Source organism: Ambystoma mexicanum, chromosome 3q, assembly GCF_040938575.1.
Source record: "Ambystoma mexicanum isolate Mex_15411 chromosome 3q, UKY_AmexF1_1, whole genome shotgun sequence".
Lineage (NCBI taxonomy): Eukaryota > Metazoa > Chordata > Amphibia > Caudata > Ambystomatidae > Ambystoma > Ambystoma mexicanum.
In genome coordinates this window covers 727,007,813-727,021,569 of record NC_090926.1, presented here as the reverse complement: position 1 = coordinate 727,021,569, position 13,757 = coordinate 727,007,813, and the positions used below count along the sequence as shown (strand labels likewise).

The window sequence follows — 13,757 nt, the reverse complement described above, 5'->3', positions numbered from 1 at the left end:
CTTCCAATTGAGCCCAAAAACTGGTTTTACTAGTATTCTGAGTCGTAGGTGCGTGAAAAGTCTTGTGGGGGAGAATATTCGGAACACATGTAGCCAACCCCCACCCACACATTGACATTTCTGTGCAAGCAAAAGTTACTGTTTCACATTTGGCTTTTAAACGTCATTTTTTCTCATGTTCTTTCCCTCGTATGCAAGCCGTATTTCTTTCACTATTGGAATGTGGTTCTGTAAATCAGGGGATGTTCTTTAAGTTTAACCTTTTGGGTGGGTTTGCAATTAGTGTTGGTTCATGGACACAGGGAGATATGGCACAGGGTTCTTTGATATGACATGAAATGAAAAGAGATGCCCAAGCAATTTCTTTCATTTGCATTGCTTTTGAGTGCTGTAGTTTACATAAAAGGGAAAACAACAGCTGTCTCACGTTGCATTTTGAGGAAATCTTTGCCCCTCACATGAATGAACAGTCAGATAATGTTGTTTTCTGATGTATTGCCTAACCCTTTGGCATTCAAAAGGAAGAAAATCAAACACAGGGCTTTGTGGTATTTCTGATGAAAGAACAACAAACGCAGGGCCGTCTTGAATGTAGTGTACAACTTTGATCTTCAGATGACAGAACATCAAATGTAGAGCCCTCCTGAATGCAGTGCACAACTTTATGGTTCAGATGAAAGGAATAACAATTGTAGGGCCATTTTGAATGCAGTACACAACTTTGGTATTCAGATGACAAACAGCAAATGTAGAGCCGTTTTTCAATGTGGCCCATAACTTTATGATTCAGATGAAAGGAACAACTTTTTTAGGGCCGTTTTGCGGGATGCAGTGTTCACATGCTTGCCACCACACATGTGCCAGGGAGAACACAACACAGCCGTTTCTAGTGGCAATGTTTAAATGCGTTTTTTAGGTGAAGGATTTCTGTTAGGGCCTGTAAATGCACCCACGCTGTCCATAGTACAGATTATCTGTCTAGTCATATTTGCAGAGTAAGGGCATTGTTTATTAGAATTAGTATGTGTGTGAGCATTTGTCCTTTGAAAGTTAGATGAGGTATCACTTTCCAAGTAGCCTGTACGGATAACAGTCATATAGACCCAATCAGAAGACATTATAATTTGCAACATAGATAGGCATATCTACAATAAAAAGAGAACACCTGAATTAGTGTTGTGTACAGTAGGACTGTGCCTTAGACTGTACAGTAATGCACTATAACTAAAAATGTATCACAATATATGGGTTCACGTAATTACCACTAGAGGGAAGCTGTCTACAAAGAACTGTGAAAAATTAAAAAAAATAGAAACTTTCAATGTTCATGGTTCCAATTCACCATCTCAAAATGTACGGTTAGAATTACTTCAAACTAACAGTTGTCCATAAAACCGTGATGAAGGATAGCATATCCGAAAAACGTAAGCTAGAAATTGAATGTTTGGACTCTGAATAAGAACTTACATGTTCAAAACTATTTTATCAAGGGCAAGGAACCTTATTGTCATAAATTTGACATACTTTTGAACACGGTTTGATGGACAACTGTTAGTTTGAAGTAATTCTAACCATACTTTTTGAGATGGTGAATTGGAACCATGAACATTGAAAGTTTTGTTTGATAATATGTTTGGAATTGAAGTAAACATTATTTTATGAAAATTGAAGCACCGTTGTACCGTGTTTTGGATCAGTACAACAGAGGATATCTTCTACAGGGAAATTCATTGAAGTAAAGCAATGCATGTTATGTGCTTTTATGCTAACCATGTAAACTAGGATGTCCTATTGACACAATTAGAGTGCATAGGGGTTGTCTGCTGGAAGCAACAGGTTGTATGGGTATTTTGGCCTACACGGTGGGTTAGGGTCAAGCGAGTATCAGGTGGCAGGCAGTTCGGCAAGCAAGGCTGGACGGACGGCTGCAGGCTAGCCTACATGGTCAGGGTCAAGAATCATTGTCTCTGTGCTGGTTGGTGGGTCTGGAAGGCTGGTCGAGGCATCTCAGATGGCTTTAGTGACTGCAGCGTGATAACAGTCAGTGGTGCAGCCGGTCGCGGTATGAGGGCTTAACTGCCTCGAAAATGTCCTTAAAAGATGGACTCTGGTTGATGCTTGTTGTGGCATTCCTCATAGCTTCTTCGGTGGGCACGTGTCATCCTTTAGGGCGGACGGCCCAAAGCTGAGGAAAGTGTTTGCAGGCAACGGCCTTGTCCTTTGTTTAGAGTCTCTCTGGCACTTACCATCTAGGAAGCTTGCTGGCAGAACCTACTAGGGCATGCGGTGTGCTGGCTGGGTACCGGTTCTGGAGCTGCTGGATGGGTCCTCTAAGTTCAGTATCTCCCTCTGTTCCCTGGGGGATGTTTAGGGGAGAGATCTTGCTTCCCTCTTGGAAATCCTGGCCTTCCTTCTCTGGCAGAAGCTGTAAGGCAGACTGTACCTTGAGCCAGAGTCTAAATTCCTTCCTGTTACTTCTCCCAAAGTCATCTGATGATCTGGCAAAAGCGGGGCTCGACTCTCTTTTAGAGCCAAATAAGCCCTAGTGATTGGTGCAGGCTAAGCCTACCTTAATTAACCAATCCTGGTACCAACCAAAAATCTTATGTTATGCCAATGCAGACAGATTAGCAGGGGAGAGGAAGAGTGAAGACAGAAGCAAAGAGTAAGGTCTTGAGGTGCTTCTGGAACCGAAGATGGTTCTCTTCAAGTTTCAGAGAGGCAGGGAGGCTGTTCATTAGGGAGGCCCCAGCCAAGGAAAGGGATCCACCCCCAATTTGTTGCTTGGAGAAGAGACTGACCCTGAGGGAGTTGCAGATGAAGGAGCGAACAGCTTGAGTAGAAAGGTATTTACGGAGGGAGAGTTGAAGGTATTGTGGACCCAGGCCACAGAAAGCCTTGTGGACAATGCAAAGGGTCTTGAATTTAATCCTTGTAGCCAATGAGAGCCAATTGAGAGATTTCAGGGCTGGAGAGATGTGATCCCAGGGCTTGAGGCCAAGGACAACTCTCACAGTCCTCTTCTGGATGAGCTGCAGAGAGTGGAGAGAGGATGCAGGCAGATTTAGGAAGAGGCTTTTGCAATAGTCCAGTCTAGAGAGAACCAGAGCTCTGGAGAGCGTGAGCAGCTGGGGAAGGAGATGAAAGGAAGAATACCTCTGAGGTGGTGCAGTTGGTAGGTAGATTATTTTGAGACGTCAGAGATGTGTGGAGAAAGGGTAGTGTTGAGTCGAAGATGACATCGAGGTTCTTAGCCTCACAAGTGTAGGCAGGGAGAGGGCCATGGGAGGCCGGCAAAAGTGTGACAGGAAAGGAAGGTGGAGGTGTTAATGAGGAGGATCCCTGTTTTACTGGCATTAAGAAAGCGGTTGTTGGTGACACACCACTCCTGGATATCAGACAGACAGTCAGAGATGAGAGAGGGAGCAGAGGTGGCAGAGGGGAGCCTGAAAACAAGTTAGGTGTCATCCGCATAGCACTGAAAGTTTGAGCAGAGAGACGCAATGCAATGGGCGAGCGGTGCCAGGTATTGGTTGAAAAGCCAGGGAGAAAGATTAGACCACTGGGGAACACCGCAGGAAGAAAGTGAGATAGAGGAAAGGAAAGACCAAAGTTGGATCTGGGAGGGTCGGTTGAGGAGGAAGGAGGTCAGTCAGGCCAGGGCCTGATCAGTGATACCCAGCTTATCATTGAGGCGATTGAGCAGGATGACATGGGTGACCATGTTAAAGGCAGAAGAAAGATCAAGTAGGATGAGGACAGATGAGATATTAGAATCAAGGTTGGAGAACAGGTCTTCACGGATTTTCAGGAGAGCAGTTTACATACTTCTGGCAGCTCTGAAGCCAGACTGATGGTCGTGGAGACAACCAACAGAATCAGTGTGAAGATTAAGCTGGGAGATGGCCGGCTTTTCCAGGAATTTGCCCAGGAAAGGGTTGAAAGAGATTAGGCAATAATTAGCTGGGCAAGAGGGGTCAGCTGTGGGTTTCTTGAGAAGAGGGTGCACAAGAGAGTGCTTCAGAGGGGAGGGGAAGGCTCCAGAGGCAAAGGAGTTGTTGCAGAAGCCAGCCAGAGCAGGATCAAGGGTGTTGATGTGTTACTTGATGGTTTTGGACGAACAGGGAAGAACCTGTTTTGATGAGACTTTCATAGATCGGACTTGTCTGGAAATCTCATCACGGAAGAACAGAAGAAAAGATGAGAAAGGGGGGGAGGCAGCTGCAGAGGGGCCAGAGGTAGCAGAGAGAGAAAGGGGAGGAGGAGGCGAGGACAAAAGGGTGGACAGGATGTCCTGGGTTTTAGAGATGAAATGCAAAGCCAGGGCTGTCCGTGTAGAGTGCCTGGTAGGCGACAGGAGAGGTAGAGACTGGAGCAGGGTTGGCCAGCTCTTTGTAGATTTTAAAGAGTTCGGGCGAGTTGTTAGATGCTGCAGAGATGCAGGCTTGGATATGGACTCTCTTCTTACTGCAGACAAAGAGCCGGTATAGCCTTTGGAACAGGCGGCAGGCCAGTATGTTAGAGGATGCACAAGAAGCCCGCCACTTTGTCTCAGCCACCCTACACTTACGTTTAAGGGTAACTAGGTCAGAGTCATACCAAGAGTTGCACTTGGCTTTGGGCTTAAAGCGGATCCTCATGACAGGGGCAAGAACATCAAGAGTATTAGAGATAGAGGAGTAGAGCATGGAAAGGACTGTGTCAGGATGTGAGTCAGGCAGAGGAGGAGGAGGAGGGGGAGAGAAAGTGGTAGCAAAAGCCTCAACTGACACGTGCTTCATGGGTCGGATGACCAAGAAGGTAGGTGGCAGTGTTGGAGTTGGCTTGGCCTTAGGGGTAGAGACGGAGAGATGGGAGGAAAGGAGAGAATGATCACTCCAGGAGAGTGGAGTGGTCAGAGGGATATAGAGGGAGAGGTCTGAAGGTATCAGAACATCCAGAGTGTACGCTGCAGAGTGAATTGGGCCAGAGGGGAGAATAGAAAGAGAGAGAGAGAGTTGCGGAGGTTGCAAAAAAGTCCTGAGCAGGGACAGGAAGCATCCAGAAGGAGGAGTTGAGTGGTCGAGGCCAGGAGGGAGGAGGAGAGGTCCGCCCACTCAGAGAGAGCTGGAGAGAAAATGTACTGTATTTTTTGGTAATCCCAAGGACCTGCGCTCTCAACTGGTCGTTTTTTAGGACAAGGTGAGAGTGCTGCCCTTCTCCGTTCTGCTGGTGTTTATCATAATTCCAAGGTATTTAATGGAATTAGTTGGTGCTAATAGGCGTTTATGAAGGTGCCATCGATGTCTCTTTCTTCTTCCTGGGTTTTCGATTATCTCAGTTTCTGCTGCATTTATTTTTTAGTTTTTTTAGTTTTTTAGTTATACAGGGCCACATGTGCTTGTAGAGCATGCCATTTCTTTTGGAGGCCCAGAGGAGTCCTGTCCAGCAGGACCAGATCGTCTGCGTAAAGCAGCCATCCTGCTGAATTTGTGTTGATCTTAGGTGGACAAGGTCTTGGCAGATCCAATATATGCACTGCATCACTGATAAAGAAATTATACATTATGGGTGCCAAGGGACACCCCTGCTCTAGGCCTTTTGTGGTTGGTGCAGATTTCTTTCATGCGGCATCCACCCTTATTCAGCCTAATTTGTAGAGTTGTTTAAGAGTATAAGTCTTTAATAGCGGCCACGAGATCTTTGGGGCATCCTCTTTCTGTCAGCTTTAGCCAGAGTCGCTCTCTGTCGATGGAAAATGTGGCCTCAAGAGGCTCAGAATCAGCAAGTTTAGGCCACAGGCTGTACCGGTCAAGAAACCCGTTTGTCAGGGGTTGTACGATTTAGACTCTGTTATCTGTTCTTTTAAGCGTCTCAGGAGAATTCCAGCAAAGACTTTGCCAAGTCCGTCTAGAAGGGCAATAGGTCTATAGTTTCTCGGGTTCAACCTATAGCCCTTCTTGAAAATAGTGACTATAACAGCCTTTTTTCATGATGGTGGAACTTTTCCCAGGCGTAGAATTTCCCCAAATAGGTCCATGCAGAAGTCCATCCAGAGGTCAGGGGCGAGTTTCAGCATAGAGTTTGTCATTCCGTCAGGGCCGGGGGCCCTAGACGTACTGGCACGAGTAATGATGTTCTTGACTTCAACTCTATCGATCTTTATTTTCAAGGCCCTAAGGACTTTTGCTAGACAGGATGGTTCTTTTCCGCCTATTGAGTGAATATGGCCTCAAAGTGAGCAGTCCATGTTGCATCATGTATGGGATTCAGTTGTAGGGAGCCATCAGCCTCTTCCCTACCATTAAGAAAGGCCCATAGATTTGTTCCATTGTTGGACCATACAGACTGTAGCATACGTTCTGATTCTTGCAGATAGAGAATTGATCTGTGATTTGCTGCCCAATTGCAGAATCACTGTTTCACTTTTTTTCTTTCCTGACATCTGGTTAGTGTTGGAAGGTAGTTTAGCTTTTTTTAAATCTCAGTGTAATTGAGTCTTTTTCAATGCCACAGTACTATCAGGTACATGCTTAGGCTTGAAAAATGGTTTTGCATTCGGGCGCTGGCCTTCTCTAAAGATCTTCAAGCAGGATTCTGGTCTGGTTTCCATTCCGTCAGTCCACAAGTCAATGCCGGAATTGATTTTTGGTCAATTCTTAGTCTTCCTCTCTTGGAATCCAGAGATACCCTGTAGGGCCAACTAGATATTTTTTGCTTTGTGCCTGTTGTCAATTTAGGTCTTAAGCAGGTTACGATCAGTGGATTATGAACGCTCTTATCTGAGTTTAAGATCTTTAGGCATGAGACCCTGGAGTATGTCCTTGCATCCGTGAAAAAGTAGTCCAATGTGGCACTGGCAATGGGGGGGAGTGCTATGTAATTGCATCCTCAAGATCACCTTTCACATTCCCATTTACAATATGGAGTTCTCTTATTTCCATTTCATCACACCATTGTTGAGCCCTTGAATTTTTCACCTTATTTATGTTCTTTCCAGATTCTGTATTACTTTTCAAAGCAAGTGAGAGGCAGTTGATGTTTAAATCCACACGTAGGATGATCCAGGGGGCGATGAGATCTGCTCTAAGCTTGTCAATCCAGTTTGTTGTTTCTTGAACAAATGAGTCATCGTCTTTGGCAAAAGGGTTTCAGTACAAGTTGAAGAGGGCTAATATGCCCTTGTTTGCTTTTGTTGACTCATCCATTTTTATTAGAAGAATTTGGATGAGAGGACTAGGGTGGATGCATTTGATGACTGAGCCAGTGGTGTTGTTATTAACCATGGTTAGTAATCCTGAGCTTGCTCTTCCAATTTTTCCTTTTGTAGCAATGCTCAAATAACTAATGTAACCATCTAACAGGGGGATATCTCGCATCCTCGTTTCCTGGAAACATATAATGTCTATGTTTTTCAATCTGTGCTCAAGTGCTCTCATCAAATGGCCCGAACCCCTGGTATTCCAGGAGCAGATTCTGAAAATTCCACCTTTGCGATTACTTTCATTCTATGATTCCTTGGGGGCTGATGGAGCTCTTGCCAGGCAACTCCAGGATTCTTCAGTCGAGGGCTTAGTAATCAAGGCTGGGTTAGTTTCCTTTTTTTCCCTGGGTTCCTGTTTGCTTCCTGTTTTTAGGCCATTAATGGTAATTTTCAGAATGTTCCGCCCTTGTAGGGCGAACGGGACGTCTCTGTTAGGTTTTGTTAAGTCCTCTTCTTCAGGGGAAATAATTTCTTTAAAAGATTTCCCCTTGTGTTTACCAGGCTTTGGGGCATCAGTTATTTTAGGGTGATTTCTTCCATCAAGATCTGTTGTAGTCTCATTGCATGTCTTTCCGGTAAGTTTATCGGGGTTTGAGGAGACGGTTGTTTTGTCATTATCCCATTCATCGGGCTCCTTTGTGTCTAAGCCCAAAGTCTTCAGGGTGTCTGATGGATTAAGAAGAAGGGATATTAGAGTTGGTGATGTCATGTTCAGCACTACTTACTTGGAAAGGCCACTATCTTTATGTCGTCAGACGAAAGGACCCTTAGCTGGGGACAGTATAAAAGAGGTTCATGACGTTTGCCCGATTGAGAATTAAGCCATTGTTAGTCTTCAGAACCTGTTCCAGAATGAGTTTATGCTAAAACTTCATTTCTTGTTGATGTCAGAGGGGTAGCCCAGCTCTTCCTGACCTAGCAGATTGTTTAAACTTTTGTTTCCGGTCTGGGGACGTTCTTGCCAAGGGCGAGTGTTGATCTTTGCTTTTATCATTTGTAGGACGTTGTTCAATCCGTTGACTAAATCGAGGTTTAATGAAACAACTCTCTGATATTTTTGTCCTCTTTTCTGCTAAGGTTTCAAATGGTTCATGGTTGGGGATGACATCAACTGGGATTAAGAACTTAACAGTTCTGAGGCATCAAGAGCTCACAGTTCGAGGCCTCATCCTCATTTTATGAGTCTTTGTATGTTGAGAGTAGCATTAGGTCGTCTTCTTCACAGGAGGGTTCCTGGTCCTCACCTTCCACCATTGTGTCTAGGTCAGTGTCCCTCTCTTTTGTAGTTTAAGATGGGTTGTGGAGGCATTCTTTTCCAAAGTCTTTTCTGGTGCCACATCTGGGTGCTGGACGGATGTACTACTGTAATAGTTCTTACATTTCTAATAACATTTCGGGAACCTCCGCCTCTTGACTATTTTGTTGAGATTATATTTTTCGGTTTTTTTACCTGCGGGATTAGGTCCTTCATTTTTTTAAGCGCTTTCTTGGGCTTCTGAGTTTCTTTCACAAAGATTGAGAATGTATCGGGCATGAGCGAGGTTCTGGAGGGACCGCCCCCAATGGAAATACCATTTGCTGTGGTCTATTCCAAGGGACCCTGCCCTCTGCCAGGGGAGTAGAGGGTTCCACAGACATCGGAGGTTGAAACCCAAGTTCTCTTTCTGTGTACCACTGGAAGAGGCTCTCTGGTTCTCTTCTCTGTTTAATCCATGTCTAGTGTCTACTCTCGTTGCTTCAGGGACCGTCATGATGGTGGGAATAGGGTTTGAAGCATCAGGAATTGATTGATGATACATAGAGTTGGCAGACCCCACGTCATCTTGGCTTTTTAGTAGGGAAATAGTTTCACCAAGAAGGACTTTTTATCATCACGGACATATTCTGTCAAGTCAATGTTAGTCTTCACAATGATCCCTTCTGACTCCCTTTCTTTCAATCTTTTTTCTCTGGAAGCTTCAATGTGTTTTTCTATTAAGACCAGCTTTGTATGTATCAGTGCTAATAATGTGGATTGGTCCTTCTAATTCTCACTTAAGTTCTCATATAGCTTCAAGAATGATAAGAGAGCTATTGTGACGATCGATCCAATTGATCCTTGTAGTTGCGCACATTGGTCGCCCCAGTTAGATTGAGTGTTATTCAAAGGGAGGTTCTGGTGAGCCTGTGGCTAGTAGTTGGTTTTGTTTTTGTGCCCTACACGCTGTGGTAGTTGTGAATCAGTGGAAATGAACTCACTGGCTGGCTCATCTCCTGAATCAGTTTCTTTTGAGTCCTCCGTTGAGTCAGTGAGCTGGTGCATATGCCTATTCCGTTGATTTCTACTTGTAAATGTAATTTTGGAGTTTTACCCTTGAGCTCAGGGGAAAGTTGCTCCAATAGACTGTTCATAAGGGCGGTTTTAAGTTTTTTTGCAGGTACACTTAAACTCAAAGGGTCGTCCCCTTCTAGGACCCATATGCACCTTTTTTCACCACTGTTCTCTTCTAGAACCCATATGTACCTTTTTTCACCCCTGTTAGGGATGATCGCAGGCATTTGGGTCCTTTTTGTTTGTGGGTTAATAGCATTTGTTGTTTGCTGCTCCCGAGGGTCTTCACCCGTACCATGGTTGCCGGCCAGCCCATTTCCTATGTCTTCTGAGCAGGAATCCGGTCCTGGAGTGCAGCCGCTAGGGACAAACCCCCTGTTTGTTCCAGGCTAACAGGCTCCTTTATAGAGTTCATGAGTTCTGCTATTGTGGCCATTCCAACTGTTTCAGCGATTGCAGAGTTCATTTGAAGTTTCCAGCCGACAAGGAGAGTTCACGGCATCCGGATCGTCTGGTGTTATTTTAGGATTCCATTTCTCGATCCCAGGTGGATAGGAATCCGGTGTCCGTTTTTCAGTTCATTCAGTTGCTCATTCAATGCCGTTGGATTGGAAGTGGCATCATTCGTCAGATCCAAGTCTGCGCTGCTTTCCCAGCCATCATCCTCTAAAGCTTGTCATTTCTGGGCTGCCTGGGAAGCGACTTGTGTTTTAGCCTTGAAGTGCCATCTTATAGTTTTGTTGTCTGATAAGGATTTGCTTCTGACCTTCTGAAAAGGGGTGTCATGTATTTTTCATTTATGGACCACCCTTTTTTTAAACGAAGGGGGGTGTACCTAGCCATTGGCAAAGAAACAGTTACAGGCTGATAAGAAGGCTGGATGCTAATTTCACTTCCAATTTCAGGCCATCCATAGATGGCACAGCCAACGTCCAATCCCTCCTGATGTGTCTTTTCAGATCCTTGAAAGTAGGTGGAGGGCTCGGCTTCTGCAGGGTTTAGAACAAGCTCCAGAGTTTCTTTCGGGACTTCGATGAGCGAAGCTCCGGCTTGGAGCGGGCCCATACCCTGAGCAGTAAATTCTGCTCGCTTGTTGTCCTTGAGATTAATGCTGCCGATAGATTCCGGCAGCGCAGGCACTGCAAGCTCGTTGCCATCTCTGCCCTCAATAATCCACTACAGGAACCTGCCCCAGGCTCCTGCGTCCCAGTTGCTTGATCGGTGGGGAGGGGCAGTCCATAAGAGGGAGGGAAGAAAGGGAAGGGGGGAGCGAGCCGGGTGACCCTGGGGCACTAGGAGGCTTGGTTTTACGAGGGGGCTCCAGCAATATGCCTGCATCCAAACTCACGACAACCCCTCCTCCTCCAAGACCCTCACCTCTATATTGCAGCTCCACTTGGCTGCGAGTTTGTGACTGGGCTCCTAAAGCCGATGTTAAACAAGACTCCTTTGTCGTTGTAACAGCCATGAGATAGCGAGTCGCGGGGAGGGATCCAGGGCCTCGCCACAGCCGGGCAGCCTAGGAACATGGTAGCACACTTTTCCCGCACTTGCTCCGCTTTGCTTGAGGCAGGAGCTTTTAAGCATTGAGAACCTCCTTCAAAGTAAACACGGAGAAAAGACTGGTAGCCAGCAGCAGGTCCACACGGTAACACACTCCTCCCGCACTTGCTCTGCTTTGCTTGAGGCAGGAGGTTTTAAGCAGTGGGTACCTCCTTCCAAGTAAACACAGAGAAAAGAGCGGTAGCCAGCCGCAGGTCCACACAGTAACACACTCCTCCCGCAATCAGGACAGATTAGAAGACAGGATGTCATCCGACTATTCCCTATTTGATAATCCAGGACTAGATAGAGGCCAACTATCTGAAGACTAGAGTCCAAGAAGAGATCAACCAAGACATCAAAGCCGTGGAGGTTTCTGAGGACCATATTGGTTCAGGAGAGAATGTGGGCGCCAGAAGAGGTTTGAGATGGTATTGCCACTCCAGTGAGACATAAAGAAGGACTATGTATAGCAAAGGACAAGGTAGACCCAGAGAAACCATTATGAGATAAAGTGGTCAGCCAAGAGAAGGGGCACACTTTTCAATGAAACCACACTCGGGCGTGCCAGACCCTGCAGCATGTAGAACCATAACACTGATGCAGGAACAACGCCCTGGTTTTGCCTCTTTGGGAGAGATACTAGGAAAAAAATTAGGAGGTACATTTCTGACCGATCCCCAAAACATCTGTCTGCCCAAGAGCAATGAGAATGCAGCAGAGGGCAACACATGGGCCAAGGAGAAGGATGAATTACTGAACCACTCGTGTCATGACTACAGCTGTAGCAGAGAAAACACCCTCCTTGAGGAAGAAAGACTTGAAAATATACTTTTGATTTGCACACTAGAAGCAGCTTTTTGAAGGTTACTGTTGGTTACTGCAGATTTTAGGATGTTTTTTATTGAACCCCTTTGGTGCAAGAGCGTGTGAACTCATTCTTTTGAGACTTCAATAAGAAGCCCCATTGGCCTATCACTCATTTTAAGTTGGGTACCTTTCTGACATTATCCCATACTTTAATTTCATCACACTTATCATCCGGGGCTGGCACCCCTGGTATTTTGTTTGCCGAACCTTCTGATACCATATGTTTTATTGAGCACTAGTGGAAGTATGCCCTTAAACCTTATTCTTGCATGTATGTCTCAGTTTTGGCAACACAGTGATGAGCTGGAGAGTCCAGCCACCTTGCCTCATTGGACAGGCTGAAGTCTAAATCGATCCAGCATCATTGCCAAGACTGCACCACATTGCCTTGGTCAACCAGTTATGAAACTAACTGCTGACCCAAGCACCTCATATTGTCAACGGGTACACAAAGCAACAATGATCCATTGGGTATAGTGCTATACAAATAAAAATAAAATCCAGAAAATACAAATAAAAAGGCATTGGAGGAGGTTAAATTAAAACTGAAGGCGCACATCTAAGTTCCATCACAACCAATACCATAATTCACAACCTGTGGAAGTGTTCATAAGCTTGAACACAGATGGGCATATCATAATAAGTCCTGTTCTTAGCTTTGCCAAACCTTTATGCACAGCCAGCACGGTTTCCATCTAGTGCCACACAGTTGATAGCGCAGGGAGTTGTCGTTAGTTCCCTTTTAAGCTTTTTAGCAATGAGAAAACATAGAAATAAACCAACCAGATATCACTAATAGAAATGAAGGGTCTACAGGTCAGTGTCTTGGTAAGCCTTATTAAGATGTGAGAGGGGTTTGCAAAGAGACCCTTCCCAAAGAAATAGAGTTGTGGTGTTAGGGAGAGCATGGTGTTGAGATGTGTCGGTATGAGGAAGGCAAGCCTAAACCAGATCCTCTGAAAGTCGACAGGCCAAAGGTAAAGTCAAGCACATGTCACATCTACACTTCAGGTAGTGCTCAGTTGTGATCCGAGGATTTCAAGATGTTTGAGCGGATAGTGCTTTGCTCCTCTGTGCCGTCAGGGACGTCATTAAATACCAGGGGTAGCGGAAGGGACATCACATGCCCCCACTCGAGTGACAGCGCAGGAAGTGGTGTTATTTGACCCCACCCTCTGAGTGACATCACGTGACTTGATGTCATGTGACTGCCACCCCCCGAGTGGCATCACAGGAAGGGATGTACTTTGACCCCACCCCCACGTGACATCACCGGAAGTTGCGCCCCAAGGCATCATCCCTGAGTGCACTAAGAAAATATGGTTACAATATCAATGTAATATGACACACATGTAATACAAGAATGGATCATCATATTTAGCAGTGTGTCAAGGCCCATATTATTATGGAAGTGTATAAACCCAAATGATTAATCCCCTCTTTATGTGGAGCCGGCCTGTTATTTCAACATGACTACAGAGCGAAATCACATTCTGGTGGGAGAAGGGCCGATAGGCCGGTGTAGGGATAAGGGAAAGCTAGGATAGACGGAGAAAGAGGGAGAATGTTTCACCAGAGAACACGTGTTCTTATATAGTTGCTCTTCCTGCACTGTTCAGATTATAAAACTTAAAATCCAATTTCTTCTGATTCAAAACGTTACCTTCATGATTACCACTCAGTAAGACTTGTTGTAGTTGTTTCATGGATTAATTATTCCTGCACAAAACAGCCAGACATCTCCGATATTCCTCTCCTTCAGAACCTACAGCTAAGTTTAAAATGGTTTTA

The 13,757-nt window shown here is 45.3% G+C and overlaps 1 protein-coding gene across 1 annotated transcript in view; it reads left to right on the top strand.

Moving 5' to 3' along the window:
• The window catches only part of MGAT5B (alpha-1,6-mannosylglycoprotein 6-beta-N-acetylglucosaminyltransferase B), a 1,313,368-nt gene that overhangs the window by 526,444 nt on the left and 773,167 nt on the right, over positions 1 to 13,757 (top strand). The window lies entirely within an intron of this gene.